At 42.6% G+C, this 21276-nt stretch overlaps 1 protein-coding gene across 8 annotated transcripts in view; it reads left to right on the top strand.

The window, feature by feature from the left end:
- Positions 1-21276, top strand: part of LYPD6B (LY6/PLAUR domain containing 6B) — a 234902-nt gene that overhangs the window by 175282 nt on the left and 38344 nt on the right. The window lies entirely within an intron of this gene.

Below are 21276 nucleotides of genomic sequence, written 5' to 3'. Positions count from 1 at the left end.
TTCTCACCATGGTGACTTTCCCTATTTAACCCGGGAACACAGAGTCCTGTCCACTAAATAGCTATGTTTCTCCTGTTTGTTGAATGTGGGTCCATCTTAGGATAAAAAGGGCAGAGTTGGTTATTCTGGGATGGCAGATCTGTGCTAACTACCCAGGATAGCACCACCAGATGGACAGTGAATGAACCTGTTAGAACAGTCATGTCACCTACACCATACACTCTGATCACAGGGGCCCAGTGTCTCTTCTGCATTTAAACTTCAGGTATATTTCGGTCCCAGGTGGCGCTAGTGGTAAAGAATCCACCTGCCAATGTAGGAAATGTAAGAGACATGGGTTTGATCCGTGGGTTGGGAAGATCCCCTGGAGGAGGAAATGGCAACTCACTAGAGTATTCTTGCCTGGAAAATTCCATGGGCACAGGAGCCTGGTGGGCTGCAGTCTGTGGGGTCTCAAAGAGTTGGCCAGGACTGAGTCACTGAGCACACACATATTTTGATCAAGTGTGTGGTCAAGCCTTTTTATTGAAGTTTACGTTGGAGTTTCAGCAATATATCCAATTAGATTATTGCCAGAATCACACATGGTATCAACCTATTTGACTTTTATTCCATAGAACTCAAATAGGAGGCAGTAATGTAGGCGGTTGCTTGCCATCTATTAGTTTAGCTTATATATTTTTATTTTAGTGCTTTATTTGTAATTAAATTATATTGTAAAATTTTAAGTGAAATATATTTAACACATAACTGTAAATTTAAGGTATACAAATAAATACATTTGTATACTGTAACATGATTGCCGCTGTAGCAATAGCATCTCTGTCATGTCACATCATTATCTTATTAGTGGTTGGAATAATTAAAACGTAGTCTCTTCAGTTCAGTCGCTCAGTTGTGTCCGACTCTTTACGACCCCATGAATTGCAGCACACCAGGCCTCCCTGTCCATCACCAACTCCTGGAGTTCACCTAGACTCACGCCCATTGAGTCAGTGATGACATCCAGCCATCTCATCCTCTGTCGTCCCCTTCTCCTCCTGCCCCCAATCCCTCCCAGCATCAGAGTCTTTTCCAATGAGTCAACTCTTCACATGAGGTGCCCAAAGTACTGGAGTTTCAGCTTCAGCATCATTCCTTCCAAAGAAATCCCAGGGCTGATCTCCTTCAGAATGGACTGGTTGGATCTCCTTGCAGGCAAGCTTGATTTTAATGCAGAATTGTTGTCTATATTCACTATACTGTGCTTATTTGTCTACTAGTTTCAAGTTAACAATATTTTAACCTCTCTCCCCCAAGCGGTACCCGCCTGGTAGCTCAGATGGTAAAGAATCCACCTGCAATGCAGGAGACCCAGGTTTGATCCCTGGGTCGGGAAGATCCCCTGGAGAAGGGAATGGCAAGAACCACTCCAGTATTCTTGCCTGGAGAATTCCATGGACAGAGGAGCCATGGGGTCACAAGGAGTCGGACAATAATGAATGTAAAACAGTTTCACTTCCCCCCCCCAGAAAGGGTAAATTAGAGTAAAGCAGTATGGAGAATAGTGGGGAGAATCAGATTAATTAGGGAATGAGAGTACCTAGTGCATTTCTTGGAGAAGGCAATGGCACCCCACTCCAGTACTCTTGCCTGGAAAATCCCATGGACGGAGGAGCCTTGGGCTGCACTGAGTCGGAAACGACTGAGTGACTTCACTTTCACTTTTCACTTTCATGCATTGGAGAAGGAAATGGCAACCCACTCCAGTGTTCTTGCCTGGAGAATCCCAGGGACAGGAGAGCCTGGTGGGCTGCTGTCTATGGGGTCGCACAGAGTCGGACACGACTGAAGCGACTTAGCAGCAGCAGCAGCAGCAGCAGCAGTGCATTTCTGGATTTGCTCCCTGGATTGGTTACAACTCTGAAAGGGAAAGATTTTCAATTTTCAAGTCTTTAAAATGTACTGCCATGGCAGAGGCTTTTACTTTCACTCTTCCGCATGTGTTCACCCTATTATCATCTTAGTTTTATAGAAGGCATTCCTAAAATAGCCAAGGCAGTGACCACAAGCAGAGAGCCATGTGTTGTTCCTCTAGGATTTCTCTCCACTAAGGTCACAGATGTTCTCGCCTCCATCTCTGCCCATCTCGTCCATCTCTGTGATCACTAGGGGCCTAATGGGGAGTTCTGTGGAGAGGTTGCCTGGAATTGTGGGCTGAAATACAGACTTTAAATACCGAGTTTTAAGATGTGAGGAAGGAAAATGACATTGATTTATTTGTTCTGTTCTTGGCCAGCCTGAGAAACCTGTCCCATCAGGTAATCAACAACTGCTTTTATCCTAACTAGTGACTTCAAGAGGGTGATTACTCACCCCCTCATTACCATTCTCCCTGAGTCATCCAGGCTGGCTCCTGTTGGTTTCAACTGAATAAGAATCTTCAGGCCGTGGACTCTAGGGCCAAGGTGCCTGTTTAGTAATGTGAATTACAGACACAGGCCTTGGACATGGAGCCATGGCTTGTTCTTCTTCTTCTTCTTTTTTTTTTTTTTTTAATTTTTATTTTTGGTTGTGCTGGGTCTTCGTTGCCACACACAGGCTTTCTCTAGTTGTGGAGAGTGGAGGCTACTCTCTAATTGCAGTACACGGGCTTCTCATTGTGGTGGCTTCTCTTACTTTGGATCACAGGTTCTAGGCACGTGGGCTCAGCAGTCGCAGCTTGTAGGCCCTCGAGCCGGGTAGTTGTGGCACACTGGGCTTAATTGCTCTGCAGCCTGTGGGATCTCCCCGGACCAGGGATCAAACTTGTGTCTCCTGCATTGGAAGGTGGATTACTACTGAGCCACCAAGGAAGCCCCATGGCTCATTTTGAGAAGATATTGTGTAGGTTCAGGTTTTTAGTTATGTGTCTATTTGAGGAATTGAATGTCTGATATCATCTAAGTGGCCATCTTAATGGTCAACATAGAATGATTCTATGAGTAACCAGACCCTCCAGCCTGCCTGGTGATGATATAAAGGACAAAGATATGATTATGCAAAAGGATGGTGACTTGGGGGCATCTCATGCTGGCTTCTTCTCAGAAGTGCTTCAGATTGACCACTGTGCATTAGGGGGAGATCTTAGCAAAGACCCCTGAAAGCTTTGGCCTTGTGATGGTGCTAGGAGGGCTTTGACACTTAGGAAGATGTGTGCTGTTATGAGTACGCTGAAAGGAAGCCAAGATCATGTCCATTTTACAGATACCCCCTGTCCCCTGCTAAGCCACTCTCCTCAGTACTTCTTGGGTCATATTGTATATGATATGGACAATCAATCTGACACTAAATTGTCTTGGGCCAAATTTGGATGTATGGGTAGTTGTAGAGATTAATTTTGCTTGGCACATGTGTTTAGTTCCGGTTCATTCCAAAGTTCAGTCTGTTTCCAAGTTTTGAATTTTTATGTTCATCACAGACCTAAAGAAACTTAGTTTTGAAGGGGAGCAGTCTTGTAAGCCTTAGTTGAGGCATCACACGTTTATAGGAGAGTTTGACATGTTTTGAAATAGAAAAGGAAAAGGCAAATCTTGGGATACACATTTATGGGTTAGTTGAAAATCCTACCCCTTTTACAGTTTCTTACCTAATCCTACCCGGGTTTAAATAAAATCAACAGTTGCTTTTACAACAGCTATTCTGTCACTGTTGTCTATCTCCAGGCACTTGAAATATATCATTAAACAACATCAGAATTAATCCAAGGCCCTTTAAACTGTAGACTGAGCTGCTTGGGGCAGGGACCTTTCCTTTTTCATCTTGAATTCCTAGGACTGAGGAAAACAAGGACTGGGAAAAATGCTTGTTTTGTAAGCAGGCATATGTGAAATAGTAATAATGGAAAGAAGAAATACTGTGATCCTGAAGTGCTGGTGGATTGGTAGCTTGTCCTGTAGGGTCTGCGTTGGATGGGAGCCTGGATGCAGGTGGGAAGCAGCTGCTCTGAGGCTCTTGGACAGGCCTCAAAGAAGGCACTAATGCAGGTCACTTGGTGGGTTGACTTTTACCATCCTCCATGATTCCTGTGTTGAAATAGGAGGGTTCAGCCCAGACAAATGCTAAGGAAACAAAACCAACTCTTATTACTCTCTCCAACATTTATAGTGAACTCTTATTCAATGTCCTTATCCTGGAGCCATTCTGACAGTCATTTTAATGATTTATTTTCTTTTTCACAACCAAAAAACAAATAAAATATTTTATCACCTTTTGGGTAGACTTGATGTCTTTCTCTTCATTTCATCACTTTCTGGGTCTATAAAATTTCCCTTACCTTTCAGTTTTTATAACACAAGGGATAGGAATTCTGTTTTTTTCATTCTTTATGTGAAAAAAATTTTTTTTCAGTCTGAGGATTTTTTTGGTCCTATATCCCCAGGCTGTTGTTGTTATGTGTGGTGGAGGGAGGGGGTTAAGGAAAGGGGGACACAAGGCCACATGTTTGCTGAAATATGTGGATGGCAGGGAGAGGTTTTGAATAAGAAAAATATATATTTTCAGTGCTGTTCTCCACTATGGGGCTGTTGGAGCCTTTGGTGGTGAAGAAGTGGTTGTGCTAGTTTAAGAGGGAAATACTACTGCAATTTGCTGTGGTTTCTTTCCCAGGATCTACGATAAAAACCAATGATCTGTGCGAGAACCCACAACATTGTGATTACCCTTCTCCACTCAGAATTATATGTCTTCACCCTAAGCTTCCTGCTTTATAGCTCACATAGGCTTTTTTTTCTTCGGCTCTTTGCCCTGTTTTGCTTATTTCTGCCTCATTTTTTGTATGCCTCCTTACATTAAGGTGTTAGATGAGTCATCTTGAGCCACAGAAGCTACACGGCCACATGTGTGGGTTTGTCAGGACAAAGCTCTTCTCAGGTTATTCTCAATCTGAGTTGATGTAGCATGAGATTGTATCAAGTTCAGCAGTGCACCTCAGTGATCTGAGATGTCTATCTCCTGCCCTCTGCTCCCTTCACCATCAGCTTTAATGAAGACCATAGAATTGAAAGGGTTTTGGGAGTCTTTTCTCTCAAGGATCCTGATCTCAAGTGTGAAAATGTATTTGATAGCATCCCCATTGGTGGTTACTCCTCCATCCTCTCCTTGAATGATTCCATGGGCAGGGTGCTCCTCAATCTCAGGCAGCCCATTCCCTTGTCAGGCGTTTTAAAACTTGACCCCAAATAGGTCTTCCTGCAGCTTTTATGAAGTCATCCTCTGAAATTACTTTCTCCTCTCCAGTGATTTGTAAAGTTATTAGTTCAGGTCTAACTCTCAGTCTCCCCCTCCCTCCACCAAAGTTTTCATTTCTTTGGGCAAACAAGTGTAGCTCTCTCAAATATTATAATTTAGGCAGAGTTTTTTTACCTCTCACCATCCTAGATATTTTGTTCTATAGGCCGCCTAATTAGAAGTGGATGTTGTATTCCAAAGGTGATCAAGACTCATGAAGAGGAATTTTACTCGACTGAGATGTTGCGATTTAAAGATGAGACTCAGTTGTACATTAGTTTCATTAAGCAGCCTTTTTTTTGTTGTCCAGCGTCTAAGTCATGTTCAACTCTTTGTGACCTCAGGGACTGCCAGGCTCCTCTATCTTCCATTCAGTTCAGTTCAGTTCAGTCGCTCAGTCATGTCCAACTCTTTGCAACCCCATGAACCGCAGCACGCCAGGCCTCCCTGTCCATCACCAACTCCCGGAGTCCACCCAAACCCGTGTCCATCGAGTCGATGATGCCATCCAACCATCTCATCCTCTGTCATCCCCTTCTCCTCCTGCCCTCAATCTTTCCCAGCATCAGAGTCTTTTCCAATGAGTCAGCTCTTCACATGAGGTGGCCATAGTATTGGAGTTTCAGCTTCAACATCAGCCCTTCCAATGAACACCCAGGACTGATCTCCCTTAGGATGGACTGGCTGGATCTCCTTGCAGTCCAAGGGACTCTCAAGAGTCTTCTCCAACACCACAGTTCAAAAGCATCAATTCTTCGGCACTCAGCCTTCTTCACAGTCCAACTCTCATAGCCATACATGACTATTGGAAAAACCATAGCCTTGACTAGACGAACCTTTGTTGGCAAAGTAATGTCTCTGCTTTTGAATATGCTATCTAGGTTGGTCATAACTTTCCTGCCAAGGAGTAAGCGTCTTTTAATTTCATGGCTGCAATCACCATCTGCAGTGATTTTGGAGCCCAGAAAAATAAAGTCTGACACTGTTTCCACTGTTTCCCCATCTATCTGCCATGAAGTGATGGGACCGGATGCCATGATCTTAGTTTTCTAAATGTTGAGCTTTAAGCCAACTTTTTCACTCTCCTCTTTCACTTTCATCAAGAGGCTCTTTAGTTCTTCACTTCCTGCCATAAGGGTGGTGTCATCTGCATATCTGAGGTTATTGATATTTCTCCCAGCAATCTTGATTCCAGCTTATGCTTCTTCCAGCCCAGCGTTTCTCATGATGTACTCTGCATATAAGTTAAATAAGCAGGGTGACAATATCCAGCCTTGACGTACTCCTTTTCCTATTTGGAACCAGTCTGTTGTTCCATGTCCAGTTCTAACTGTTGCTTCCTGACCTGCATACAGGTTTCTCAAGAGTCAGGTCAGGTGGTCTGGTATTCCCATCTCTTTCAGAATTTTCCACTGTTTATGATGATCCACACAGTCAAAGGCTTCCATTATCTTCCATTATCTCCTGGAATTTGCTCAAAGCATTTGCTCATGAAGCAGAAGTAGATGTTTTTTCTGGAATTCTCTTACTTTTTCTATGATCCAATATGTTGGCAATTTGATCCCTGGTTCCTCTGCCTTTTCTCAACCCAGCTTGTACATCTGGAGGTTATCACTTTACATACTGTTGAAGCCTAACTCGAAGGATTTTGAGCATTACCATGCTAGCATGTGAAATGAGCACGGTTGTGGTAGTTTGAACATCTTCCCATTGCCCATCTTTGGGATAGGAATGAAAACAGCAACACTATGTATATAGAGCTTCCCAGGTGGCTCAGTGTTACCAAAAGTGTTGAATATGATTTAGCGACTAAACAACAACTAAATATGTAAAATTGTGAGTCTTTATATATATATATATATATAGTCACACACATATATATTATCTATCTATATTTGTATAAAAAATCGTGTGTGTATATGATGTGTATGTGTGTGTATATATGTATATATTGAATGACATGGTGTTTTTAGTTACTATAAAATTCATATAAATTGATTTGTCTAGTAAGGTCGTGGTTATTCTTTGCCTATGCTGTTGATAATCTAAACCAAAATATATCACTTTATATTTAGTATCCTGTAGATTTCAGCTTCATGATATAATCTGTCAAGAATTTTTTCTGTCATGAAACAGTAGCTGTCTTTCCTGGCTTTCTGCCCTCAGTAGGTTTCATAGGAAATCTTATCTTCATTCAAGTAGCTGATAAAAGTATTAAAACAGCATAAATAAAGACAGAATTCTGTAGTACTACTAGAATGTTTGGGGTTGAAAGTGAAAGTGTTAGTCACTCAGTCATGTCCAACTCTTTACGACCACATGGACTATAGGTCACCAGGCTCCTCTGTCTGTGGAATTCTTCAGACAAGAATCCTGGAGTGGGTTGGCACTCCCTTCTCCAGGGGATCTTCCCAACCCAGGGATTGAACCTGGGTCTCTTGCATTGCAGGCAGATTCTTTACCATCTGAGCCACTTGTTTATCTATTAAAAAAACATAATTTGGTAGCTCATGATTTGCTGTTGTTCCCATAAGGATAAAGAATTTTATGTATTGAGTTGCCAAATCCAGGTCATGTGTGGAATCACTGCAGATGGTGACTGCAGCCATGAAATTAAAAGACGCTTACTCCTTGGAAGAAAAGTTATGACCAACTTAGATAGCATATTGAAAAGCAGAGACATTACTTTGCCAACAAAGGTCCGTCTAGTCAAGGCTATGGTTTTTCCAGTGGTCATGTATGGATGTGAGAGTTGGACTATGAAGAAAGCTGAGTGCCAAAGAATTGATGCTCTTGAACTGTGGTGTTGGAGAAGACTCTTGAATCTTCTGGGAATCCCTGGGACTGCAAGGAAATCCAACCAGTCCATTCTAAAGGAGATCAGCCCTGGGTGTTCTTTGGAAGGAATGATGCTAAAGCTGATACTCCAGTACTTTGGCCACCTCATGCGAAGAGCTGACTCATTGGAAAATACTCTGATGCTGGGAGGGATTGGGGGCAGGAGGAGAAGGGGACAACAGAGGATGAGATGGCTGGATGGCATCACCTACTCAATGGACGTGAGTTTGAATGAACTCCAGGAGTTGGTGATGGACAGGGAGGCCTGGCGTGCTGTAATTCATGGGGTCGCAAAGAGTCGGACGTGACTGAGCGACTGAACTGAACTGAAGTATATCACAAAAGGAGAGATTGGTTTGGCTATATTTTACATTACTTTACCCATCCTGCTGCTGCTGCATCGCTTCAGTCGTGTCCGACTCTGTGCGACACCATAGACGGCAGCCCACCAGGCTCCCCTGTCCCTGGGATTCTCCAGGCAAGAACACGGGAGTGGGTTGCCATTTCCTTCTCCAATGCATGAAAGTGAAAAGTGAAAGTGAAGTCGCTTAGTCGTGTCCGACCCTCAGGGACCCCATGGACTGCAGCCTTCCAGGCTCCTCTGTCCATGGGATTTTCCAGGCAAGAGTACTGGAGTGGGGTGCCATTGCCTTCTCCGTTACCCATCCTAGACCTTACTAATCACTTCTTTCTTCTCTATTTGCTCACAAACCAACTGTTTACTAATCTGCACCTTTGTTTATTCAGATTCAGAGAAGTTTATTTGTGAAACTTCAGTGTCTAGTACAGCACTCAACATATGTGACATAGTTCTTGCTTTTAAAAGGATTATAGTCTAGTGAAGGAAAGAGACATATAACTATAATACTCTGTTGATAATATACATATATGCACATGGGTATTTATGTTACTTATATAATAAAAATGGAGTTTTATAAACACACTATAGTAAATAACACCTAGTAAAGGTTTGTCCAAAAGATCACGGACAAATGCAATTTGGGCCTTTCAGAATAAGGAATTAATGGTTAGTTTTGGAAAGGATAGAAGCCATTCAATGAAAGGTTATAAAGTCTTCAAGGATAAGTGGCCTGTGCCTAGATTCCAGACCCTGGCCTGCCTAGGACTTTCTGACTGACAACATGACCTCCAGATTCCCAGACCTGTGGCTTGTACTTGGTCATGTTAACTGCTGTTTTGTTCTGTTTTTGCCTTTTCTTTAACTATTTGACTTACAGATTTCTAAACAAAGCCTGATTTTTTGGTTTTGAGGCATTTAGTATAATCAGGTGACTACAGGCAGTTGACAGGACCTATCAGGTAGCTGCATACATCCCAGCATGACAAGTCCCCCATAGATACTGTGGAAAGCAGTGGTGTTATGACCCTAAAAATTGTCACATGCAACCATATAGGATTTATGTCTGACAAACTTTAAAATTAGGTCGTGCCTCTGTTTTAAACCAGTAAGTGCTGAAAAGATACCTTTCCCCATCCATATATCCACTATCCTCATGCCCTAGGACATCCAACCAACTTTACTTTGAAATGTCTCATCTCCTTTCATCCGTTGTTGAATTGCTCGGGAAGATGTGAAGTGGATCAATTCAGCTGTGTTTGCATTTTCTAGAGCATGAAAAACGGTGTTCACTGATTACCTGTGGAGATCGAGGAACCATTTGTACAGCCCCGTGTCTTAGATTGCAGGTGGAATTGGTAGTTAGAGAAACGGCCCCCAAGCATGGGAGCTGAATAAATTCAGTTCATGCTGCACAGAGAGAATAAACCTGGAAAACCACAACGGTGTTTTCTTCAAGTGCATTTCCGACCATTCCTCATTTGCTGAAGAAGAACTTGTGTTTTTCCACGTTGGCCCTATGTTTCCATCAAACATGTAGCCAGTTGGCTAAGATAGTAACTTGCAAAGCTGGCTGGAATCCTGCTTTTAGCATCCTGGCAGGAAAGAGATGTTTGTTATAGTCGGGCGCCTTAGCTGTTCTTCCATCTGGCCGTTTCCTCCTGTCTCTTACTCCCCCTCACCGTGTTTCTTTGGGAGCCAGTAGTGGCCCGAGTGGTAAAGAATCCTCCTGCCAAAGCAGGAGATGTATAGGAGAACGTAGACGTGGGTTCGATCCCTGGGTGGGGAAGATCCCCTGGAGGAGGACGTGGCAACCCACTCCAGTATTCTTGCCTGGAGAATCTCATGGACAGAGGAGCCTGGCAGGCTACAGTCCATAAAGTCACAGAATCGGACACGACTGAAGCGACTTGGCGTGCACACATGCACCGTGCTGCTTCTTATATGGAAGTGTGATGTGTTATTTGTCTAGGTGTGTCCAGACTCTTTCCGACTCCTTGGACTGTAGTCTGCCAGGCTACTCTGACCATGGAATTTTCCAGGCAAGAATACTGAAGTGGCTTGCCATTCCCTTTTCTAGGGGATCTTCCCAACCCAGGGATCAAACCTGGGTCTCCTGCATTACAGGCCGATTCTTTACCATCTGAGCCACCAGGGATGCCTCTTTACTGTCTGTCTCATTCATTTTATATGGAAAATGGGTGTAAATGACTAAGGGCCATGAAACAGCTCATGCATCGCATTTTGGCTGAGAGGGTGGGCATTTTGAGAGTCAATAGCAGGAAGCTTTGCAGTGAGTTCTGCAGGGGGTTGGGAGAGATGGCTAATGCTCTGTGAAGAAATCTCACACCTGTCAAGCACTGTGTTACTTGCCTGCAACAAGCTACTCCAGCAGGCAGTCCTCAGAGCCTGCTTTCAGGACTGAGAGTGATTCAGCTGAATCTGCCACCTGAACAAGAATAAAGCTCACACGGTGTCAATTTCTTATGCTCCCTGGCCCTGTTCCTTTGCCACAATTGAAAGTTAACCTAAAAAGGGAACTAACATTTATTGAGCACTTACTGTATGCCAGGCATTGTGAAACATACATAATAGCTAATTCACCGAATTCTTTTTCTTATTTACTTCTTACCATGCTGAGCACCAACGAATTGATGCTTTTGAACTGTGGTGCTGGAGAAGACTCTTGAAAGTCCCTTGGACTGCAAGGAGATCCAACCAGTCCATCCTTTAGGATATCAACTCTGAATATTCTTTGGAAGGACTGATGTTGAAGCTGAAGCTCCAATACTTTGGCTACCTGATACGAAGAGCTGACTCATTGGAAAAGACCCTGGTGCTGGGAAAGATTGAGGGCAGGAGAAGGAGGTCACAGAGGATAACATGGCTGGATGGCATCACTGACTCAATGGACATGAGTTTAAGCAAACTCCAGGAGATAGTAAAGGGCAAAGAAGCCTGGTGTGTTACAGTCCATTGGGTCACAAATAGTTGGACATGACTTAGCGACTGAACAACAACAGTTTTGAAATTGAAAGTTTACCATCCTGATTTATAGATAAGGAAACTGAGACTTGAAGAAGTTTAGCGACTGGCTCAAGTTAATCAATTTCTGACAGTGATGATCAGACCCTGAGTTTAGGATCTAAATAAGGTTTCACTGACTCCAATTAAATCCAGTACACCAAACCTTGAGAAAAACTTGTGTTCTTCTGGGGGTTGGAGATATAAGTACTCAGGCTGAGAAACAACTGGGCTTCCAGCACAGCTTTTTATATAGAATGTGACATATAGACAATGACGTGTTCTTTATCGCCATCCAGTAATGTCAGTTCAGTTCAGATCAGTCACTCAGTCGTGTCTGACTCATTTCGACCCCATGAATCTCAGTACACCAGGCCTCCATGTCCATCACTAACTCCTGGAGTTTACCCAAACTCATGTCCATCGAGTCAATGATGCCATCCAGACATCTCATCCTCTGTCATCCCCTTCTCCTCCTGCCCCCAATCCCTCCCATCATCAGAGTCTTTTCCAATGAGTCAACTCTTTGCATGAGGTGGCCAAAGTATTGGAGTTTCCACTTCAGCATCAGTCCTTCCAATGAACACCCAGGACTGATCTCCTTTAGGATGGACGGGTTGGATCTCCTTGAAGTTCAAGGGACTCTCAAGAGTCTTCTCCAACACCACAGTTCAAAAGCATCACTTCTTCGGCACTCAGCTTTCTTCACAGTCCAACTCTCACATCCATACATGACCACAGGAAAAACCATTGCCTTGACTAGACAGACCTTTGTTGGCAAAGTAATGTCTCTGTTTTTTAATATGCTTTCTAGAGCTTTATAGAAATTGTAAGATATTGTAATGACAGCATCTTGTCACTGCTGTGACCTAGAGGTCAGTGTAAAATTAACTCAGTTTTCTATCATTCTGCCCTCTCCCAACCCTCTGAAAGACCAAATAGTGCAAGCTGTATGTGCTGTCCTTTTGTTCTTTAACGGTTAAGTCATGTCTGACTCTTTAGAGACCCCATGGACTATAGCCCACCAGGCTCCTCTGTCCATGGGATTCTCCAGGCAAGAATACTGGAGTGGGTTGCCATTTCCTCCTCCAGGGGATCTTGCCAGCCCAGGGATGGAACCTGCGTCTCCTGCATTGGCAGGCAGATTCTTTATCACTGAACCGTTAGGGAAGCTCATGAGCTTGTCCTGTAGTCTATGACAGACAACAGAAATGACTGAAACTATGCAGAAGCTGTGCCCTGCTCACAGAGCAGAGTCTGCCAAAATTAAAGACCTCTGCATTTCCAACAGCTTCAGACAGATACTGGCAGCTGACTCAGCTTGCTTTTCAGATTTTTTTTTTCCCTTTAAACTTGAGAAATGCCTTTAATGTTTTCCTCCTGATGATAATGCATTGTAGATAAGATCTTCTAACCCAAACAGCTGTGTTTTGAGGTCCTGAAAGCCTGTTGAAGGTATTCATTTTCTTTCTCAACACATGGTGTATCCCTGCACTTGCTCAAGCCAGTAGGTCTTGTCAATAAATCTGCCAAAGGCCAGGCCGGTCTGCACAAAGCATGCTTTACATCTTCTCCAACAGGATGAAAGGCAGCCTCTTAGAGCTTGGTACAGTGGACATTATCGAGCTCAAGAATAAAAGTGTACATCTATCAGTTTGCCTTCTTGCCTGCCTACTGCAGTGGTCAGGAGATTATTTATTGTTCCTTCATTTGTTGTTGTTCAGACGCTCAGTTGTGTCTGACTCTTTACAACCCCATGGACTGCAGCATGCCAGGCTTCCCTGTCCTTCACCATCTCCCGGAGCTTGCTCAAACTCATGTCCGTTGAGTCAATGATGCCGTCCAACCATCTCATCCTCTGTTGTCCCCTTCTCCTTCTGCCTTCAATCTTTCCCAGCATCAGGGTCTTTTCTAATGAGTTGGCTCTCTGCATCAGGTGGCCAAAGTATTGGCGCTTCAGCATCAGTCCTTCTAATGAATCTTCAGGATTGATTTCCTTTAGGATTGATTAGCTTGATCTCCTTGCAGTCCAAAGGACTCTCAAGCGTATTCTCTAACACAACAGCTCAAAAGCATCGATTCTTTGGCACTCAGCCTTCTTTATGGTCCAACTCTCACATCCATACATGGCTACTGGAAAAACCATAGCTCCTTCATTAGCTAATTTGTAAATACCCACGTGTGGGGCCAAGGAAGGAGAGTCCCAGCCATGCTCTGTGATCTCAGAACCTCGGACTAGTGGCAGGCAGGAGAGAGAAGTGCATGCCGGGAAGTTCACTTTCCTGTCCCACAATGATGCTTGAGTGCTATTCGTTCAGGAATAATTGAAAGGGAGGTTTGTGCATACAATTACCAGACAGGGGATCAGAGAGCCTCAATTTCTCCTGGCATAATTATGGGTCTTCCAGGGTATTAGAAAGCTCTGCAGTTATGCAGATGACTTGCAAAGGCAACATGAGATATTTTACTACTCAAACCAAGTTGAGCCATCTCAATAACCCAGCTGCTAGCTGACAGTGCCAATCATTATTGTAAAATCAGGAGCTTTTGTGTTGGTGAATTGCTTGGAAGCCCAGAGAGCTGGTTAACCTATTTTAAGGAGATTTTTATATTTCTGACAGGGGTGATTAAAAAACAGGCTCTACTGCTCATATCAGCAGATAGGCTGCAGACATCATATTTTCCCCAGATTGCTAAGTGGGATACAGTTCTGTTTGCAGTGTTGGTGAGTGCTGGAAAAGTCATTTTGATTTGTCATTTGGTAAACTGGGCATTCTGAATATGAAGGAGTTAATCAGCTCACAGAGGGCTGTCATTAATCCATAACTTACAGGCCCTTTTGGAAATGTCTCTTGCCACTAATGTCATTGCAGGCAAAGTCACAGTCCCCTCAGAATCCTTCATCCCGAAATGGTCCCTTCCAGTCCTGCCAAGGGCGAACTCAGCGTGCACTGTTGGTTTGTATATCATCTGTATAAACTCCAATTTTCCTAAATTTACAGTTAGGAGCATTGATAGTTTAGGAGCTTTTTTAATTAGATGAGATAATCCACAAAACTGGTAAGAAATCTTTCAACCTTAGTTAAAATGGAAAGAGCTATATCTTCAGTAGAAATTGTCTGTAAAATTCTACCACCTTTGCTTATTTTTCTTGACAGTAAGGAGAGGAAATACCAGAGCTGAAAGTCTGTCCCTTAGTAACTGACAAAAAGGTATGTTCTGGTCTCCCTAACTTTTCTATGGGTATATTTAATCAGTGTTTGCTGTCAAAGAAGAGAAATGTCTAGCTTCAGCAAAGACGCTTTGTCCATCTCGATAAACACGGCTAAGGTGACGGTAGGCCCTGTGTGAAGAAGTGAGGAGAATGCTTTTTTTATGACTGGAATGCAAAAAGACAGATTTACTAGGGACTCTGCTGGGCTTTTCTCCCTAAACTTCCTGATTCAGCGGGTGATGCAGTCTCAGGTACGTTATGTGCTGTTATACAAGTGAAACCAGCAGATTTAATGACTCTGTGCTTCTGGGTCATAATTCTTTGGTAACAGCGAGAATCTCAAACCTGCAGCACTCCTTTATCTTCCCCAGGGCATAGACATTTCTCTTCGTAAGGTGGGGTTTTGTTTTGTTTTGTTCTGTCTTTTTGCCTTAGTCTCCAAAAAGACTACAGTGAGGAAAAGAAATAACAAAGTGTTGAAATATGAACGAGTCAGAGAAAAGTATTAACCAGACTCTTGCCTTATTAGACGTTCCCTAAGAGGCTTAATGTGGGAAGAAGCTTGAGCGGGCATCAGTCCCACTGCTCTGAGGCCAGCCTGCTGAGCATGTGCAGGGGCTGTAGCCCTGTCATGGTCCCTGCCACCTGTGTGGGTCGGTGTAGGGCACTGGCTTAGGCCACAGGCACAGTGAAGGACTGGGGGACCCTGGCCTGGGTCTTCAAAGTACGTTACATGGTTTTTGCTTTCTGAGTTCTCAGTTGCCCAGTGCCCCCACCAGCCACCCCCAGCTTTACTGAGGTGAAATTGACAAAATTGTGTTAAGGTATATAGCATGGTGATTTGATATGCATATACATACATATTGTGAAATGATTACCACATTAAGTTAATTAACACTGCCATCACCTTACCTAGTGACCATTTCTAATGGTGAAAACACTTCTTAAAATTTGCTGTCTTAGCTAATGTCAAGTATGCAACACAGTATTATTAACAACAACAAGAAGTCACTGTGCTGACCATTAGGCCCCAGAACTTATTCATCTTATAACTGAAAGTTTGTGTCCTTTGACCAGAACCTCCTACTCCCTCTACCCCCAGCCCCTAGCAACCACCACTCTACTCTCTAGTTTATGATTTTGACTTTTAAATTCAACTTTTAAATGATAGTAATACACTAGTTGTCTTTCTTTCTTTGGCTTATTTCACTTAGCATACGGCCTTCCAGGCTCATCCATGTTGTCACAAATGGCAGGATTTTCTTCTTCTTTTTTTTAATGTCTGAATAATATTCCTTACATATGAATCCCAAATATATATACTACATTTGAAAAGAATTCATTCATTGGTTGATGGACTTAGACTGGTTTCATATCTTGGCTATTATGAATAATGGTGCATTGAACATAGGGGTACAGATATCTCTTAGAAATACTGATTTCATTTCCTTTGAATATATACCCAGAGGTAAGATTGCTAGATCATATGGGAGCTCCATACTGTTTTCCATAGGAGCTGCATCTTTACTATCCCACCAACAGTGGACAGGGTTCCTTTTTCTCTACGTTCTCCCCAAGAATTGTCATCTCTTGTGTTTCTCATTGCTAACCATTCTAACAGGGGTGAGGTGATATCTCATTGTGATTTGATTTGCCTTTCCCTGAGCACTAGTGATGTTTGTGCTCAGTCCCTCAGTCTTGTCCAACTCTTTGCGACCTCCATGGACTGTAGCCCACCAGGCTCCTCTGTCCATGGGATTTTCCAGACAAGAATACTGGAGTGGGTTGCCATTTACTCCTCCAAGGGGTTTTCTTGACCCAGGGATCAAACCCATGTCTTACATCTCCTGCATTGGCAGGCAAGTTCTTTACCACTAGTGCCACCTGGGACGCCCCTAGTGGTTTAGCACCTTTCATGTACAACAGAGGACGAGGTGGTTGGATAGCGTCACTGACTCAATGGACATGAATTTGAGCAAACTCCAGGAAATGTTGAAGGACAGGGAGGCCTGGCGTGCTGCAGTGCATGGGGTCACAAAGAATCGGACACGACTGAGCGACTGAACAGCAGCAAACGTACCTGTTGGCCATCTGTATGTCTTCTTTGGAAAGTATCTCTTCAGGTCATTTGTCCATTTAAAATTGGATTATTTGGGGTTTTTTTTTTTTTTTTTTGCTGTTGAGTTGTATGAGTTCCTTATATATTTTGGATCTTCATGCCTTATCAGATATTGGTTTACAAATATTTTCTCCTGTTCAGTAGGTTGCCTTTTGACTTTGTTGATTGTCTCCTTTTGCTGTGGAGCCTTTTCAGTTCCTAGTTTAAAGTGTTAATAGTTACAAATGCCCCTCAAGTGGCCTCACTTGCCTGTGACCTTGAACCAGGCCCTACATCTCTCTGTCCTGTCTTCTTCATCTGTTTGTGGCTAGGATTGGACTGAATCAATGGCTTTTTAGTTGTTTTAAGCCATAGAACTCCTTACCCATATGAAATTTTGTGAAATATCCAAATAAAAGCAATTTTATAAAATCAGACCTATTCTCAGTTGAGTGTAGGTGAGGGATGCAGGGTACCTCCCACCCTATTCAAATCCCTTCATCTGTTGGAGCTACAACAGCTTGTAATCAGTTCAGCCTAATAACAGCCTGGCTGAAAGCAGGAAGTCAAACGAAAGTCTAAAAATGCAGGTAATTTTACCTTTGTCAATCCTAAATGCTTGAGACAGCGTATTTTATAAGCTTTATGTCAACCAACCTAAAATGACTTAATCCATCATAAATTTCTAAGCACCAGTCATCCTTCTTTTATATGCCCTGTTCTTGTAACCGGAGTATTTTTAGCTTTGCTGTTGTTAGTGACATGCAAATGAATTGGGTGATTAATTCTGTAAAGCATGTCCACCTCAACATTTTAGAACTATGCCAGGTCATTCCTCCCCCCACTCCCCCGCTCCTGAATTCCAAAAACTCCCTACCATCCACTTTTCTAACCTGCCTGCTGCTGGAACACCATGTCCCCTTTCTTAACCTCTATATTGTCTCATTCCAAAAATATAGCCTCTTTGCTAGAAAGATGAAAACTCAACTCCTGATTTCAACTTTCTGCAAGTTCCATGATTATTTAGTTTTCCTATCAAGCTGTATTTCCTACTTCCTTCTAATATACATCTCCTTGCAGTAAGTTGTTCCCTCCTAGTTCTCTGCCTCCAAGCCCATGGTCATGTTCTTTGCCTATTTCTCTCTTTTTCTTTCTCCATGAAGACCCCATATCCTTTCTGTTGCTTACCAGTACCCTTTACAGCTCCCCTTTCACATCCTTCCACGCTCCTTCCTCTTCTCCAGTGGTACTTAGCAAAGAAGCAGCATGATGTGGCACCAAGATTACAGAACAGAGAGGCAATGCTAATACCACTACCCTGGAACTCTGACACTTATTTGCAAGGTGCTCTTGGCTACCCTGGACCTCACAGTTTCCTCGTCTATAAATGAGGTTAATAATGCAGTATCTCCCTTGCCTACCTCACCATGTGGTCATCAAAATCAAAAGAACTATTGCATGTGAATGCATTCTATTATCACTTACTGTACCCTAAAGCACTTTTTATAATAATTAATCATCTCTGCCCTGTTCTCACTGTAGTCATTTCATGTGTGATATCTAGTCCCAATAGTTCTTTAGGTCAAAGACTTTTCTTAAATATAAAGTATAACTCCATTTCAACTCTGTAGTGGTCATCACAGTCCTGATGACACGCAGGTACTTCATATGGATTTAATAGAATTTTGATCTCTGGTATTTCCCAAGAACCTACTATTTTGGATGTGCTGGCAATAGTGGTCATTTAATTATCAGTCGGTTATTTGAATTTCCGGCATCTTCCCAAAGCAAGATTGAAATTCTAAGGATCTAAAAATGGATGTGGGAGACCTTAGAAGCAGGGTTGAATAAGTTGTTTGGGTGAGATAGTCTCTTGAAAATGAACTCAAGGTAGAACTCAGTTCTTGGACCAGTTGTAATGAGTCTGATAGTCATCACTACAGCTTGTAAAATTCTGTCATGTTATTATGGTTCCCTGCATCGTACAGTAGGTCCTGGTTAGTTACCCATCCTGTATATGTGCTGCACTGTTATTTCAGTCATGTCTGACTCTCTGACCCTACGGACTGTAGCCCGCCAGGCTCCTCTGTCCATGGAATTCTCCAAGCAAGAGTACTGGAGTGGGTTGCCATTTCCTGCTCCAGGGGATCTTCCCGACCCAGGGATTGAACCCACACCTCATTTTGTTTCCCATATTGGTAGGCAGGTTCTTTACCATTCCCAGACTCCTAATTATCCCTCCACTGCTCATTTCTCCAGGGGTAACCATAAGTTTGTTTTTGATATCTGCAAGTCTGTTTCTATTCTATAAATAAGTTTGCATTATTTTTTTAAGATTCCACATATAAATGATATATGAAAGTAAAACAAAACAACAAAAAAACTTTAAAAAACTCTGTGGATGCTCACAACAGACAGGGAGAAAGTGTCAGTAAGTGAGGCTGCCTCCCAGACTCTAAGGACTACACCACATTTCACTGAGGAGACTGCTTCAGTCTGAAACAGCAAAAGAGCCCTTTGCTGGCTTCAGCTGATGACACATGTTAGCAGTCCACATGAATTTGCATCCAACTTTTCCAAGTCAAAATAGGAAACAGGTTCTTATATTATGTCCATTGTAAGAGTCAGGGCTCTTGGTGCTCAGTAAGGTGATGGCAAATACTTCATGTAAGTGAAAATTATTTTATTTTGAATCGTACAGAAATATACCATTTCTAAAAGGTATCTAAAGTGCCTTCAGGAAAGTAAGCTAAACCTGTTGTGACAAACTCACCTTGGAGGACAGAGACATACTGGGTACCTCTTCCTACACTGGACATTTCATTTGCAATGAGTAAACTCGTCATCAGTAAAACTTGATTTTTCCAAGCTTGTCATATCTAGTGTACTTTATGCTTCTGGGAGAATTGAACTTTGTTGGAAGGGTGAAGTTTCTGAACTGAGAATGAGGACATGAGGGCTCTGAAGTTTGCTGGAAAACAGAGTGCTAGGCTACCAAGTTCCTAGTTCAGGATGTGGACACAGAGCCTCAACATGCTCCCCGTCAGACCACAGGTCTCAGTGTGTCCACCCCCACTCATTTATTCTGGTGATACCTGTGGAAAGTCACAGCCACATGCTTCTTTTTATCTTGGTAAGAAAAAGAGGTTTTTTTCTCTAGACATTTCTTCTGTTGAACCAAACTAAACACATGTAGATTTGTTCCTTGCAGACTTGCTTCTTTCTAGGAGCCTCCCTACAAGATTTCAGCATAAATAATACACTTCCCTACCTACTACAAGCTATGGGGATCACTAGAAATCATTTTATAAAAGTAAATGGAGTAGAGTTAGTAACCCTGCACAATCCACTGTATCTATAGCAACCTTCACCTATTTGCCATTTGTGCATAAACTATCTTCATCACTGTATTCAAACTTTAGGGCATGGACCCTGTCTTACTTAAATTTTTATTTCTAGCTCCTCATATAGTGCGTAGTAGGCATTCAAGAATGCCTATTGGAGAGAGTAGCATTGACATATATATACTGCCAAGTATAAAACAGACAGCTAGTGGGAAGCTGCTGTATAGCACAGGGAGCTCAGCTCAGTGCTCTGTGATGGCCTAGAGGGGTGGGGTTGGAGGAGTGGGGAGGGAGAGGCTCAAGAGGAAGGGGCTATATCTATACACATGGATGATTGACGATGTTGTACAAGAGAAACTAATGCAACATTGCAAAGCAATTATACTCCAATTTAAAAAATATAAAGAGGTTTATATATATATATATATATCTGTGTTTACATATATGTGTGTGTGTATGTATATATATCAGTTTTCCATTTACAAAGTTTGTTAATACTTCCTCAGCTAAGAAAAACTCCAGAGATAAGTTTGGATGGATGGTGCTGAACGTGACACTTCTATTCCAGTGCTCAGCTAATCACTTACACAGAGGGAGCCAAATCCATGGGCTACATGGCCATGGCTGCAGGGCATTGCCAAATTTTCTTTGGTCTGTTCTGCAGGGCCCAGTGAGCCCAGACCCAGAGGAATTCTAGTGACACTGCTCTCTCAACTCTCCATCTTGAACCACCATTGCCAGAAGGTATAGGAAGCTAAGTAGAAGCCTAAGCAGGGCTGACAGTATTTTAATATACAACCCACATCGTAGGTCTCAGTAAGGTATTAAGTTCCTGCAGTTCTGAAATTTTCCTTGAAGGATTTCATAACCAAATTAAACTTGTGAGAGTGTTGGTTATTGCTCCCACTGCTGTTTTTCTCCGTGTAAACTCCTGATTCTATGTCTGTCTGATACTTTTCCCCTGTATTTCAATTGCAGCTTTTAACTGTTTTAAGTTAATAGTGAAAACTCACTAGTATTTGCTATAAAATATGTACTAAGGGCTTGCCTTGTCTTTTCAACATTCTTTCTTTTTATTGAATTATAGTTGATTTACAATGTTATTTTAGCTTTCACATGCATAACAAAGTAATTCAGTTATTTATATGTATTC

The sequence above is a fragment of the Bubalus kerabau genome, chromosome 3 (genome assembly GCF_029407905.1).
Source record: "Bubalus kerabau isolate K-KA32 ecotype Philippines breed swamp buffalo chromosome 3, PCC_UOA_SB_1v2, whole genome shotgun sequence".
NCBI lineage: Eukaryota > Metazoa > Chordata > Mammalia > Artiodactyla > Bovidae > Bubalus > Bubalus kerabau.
Note: the sequence above shows the minus strand (reverse complement) of the source record. Positions and strands in the feature narration are given on the sequence as shown.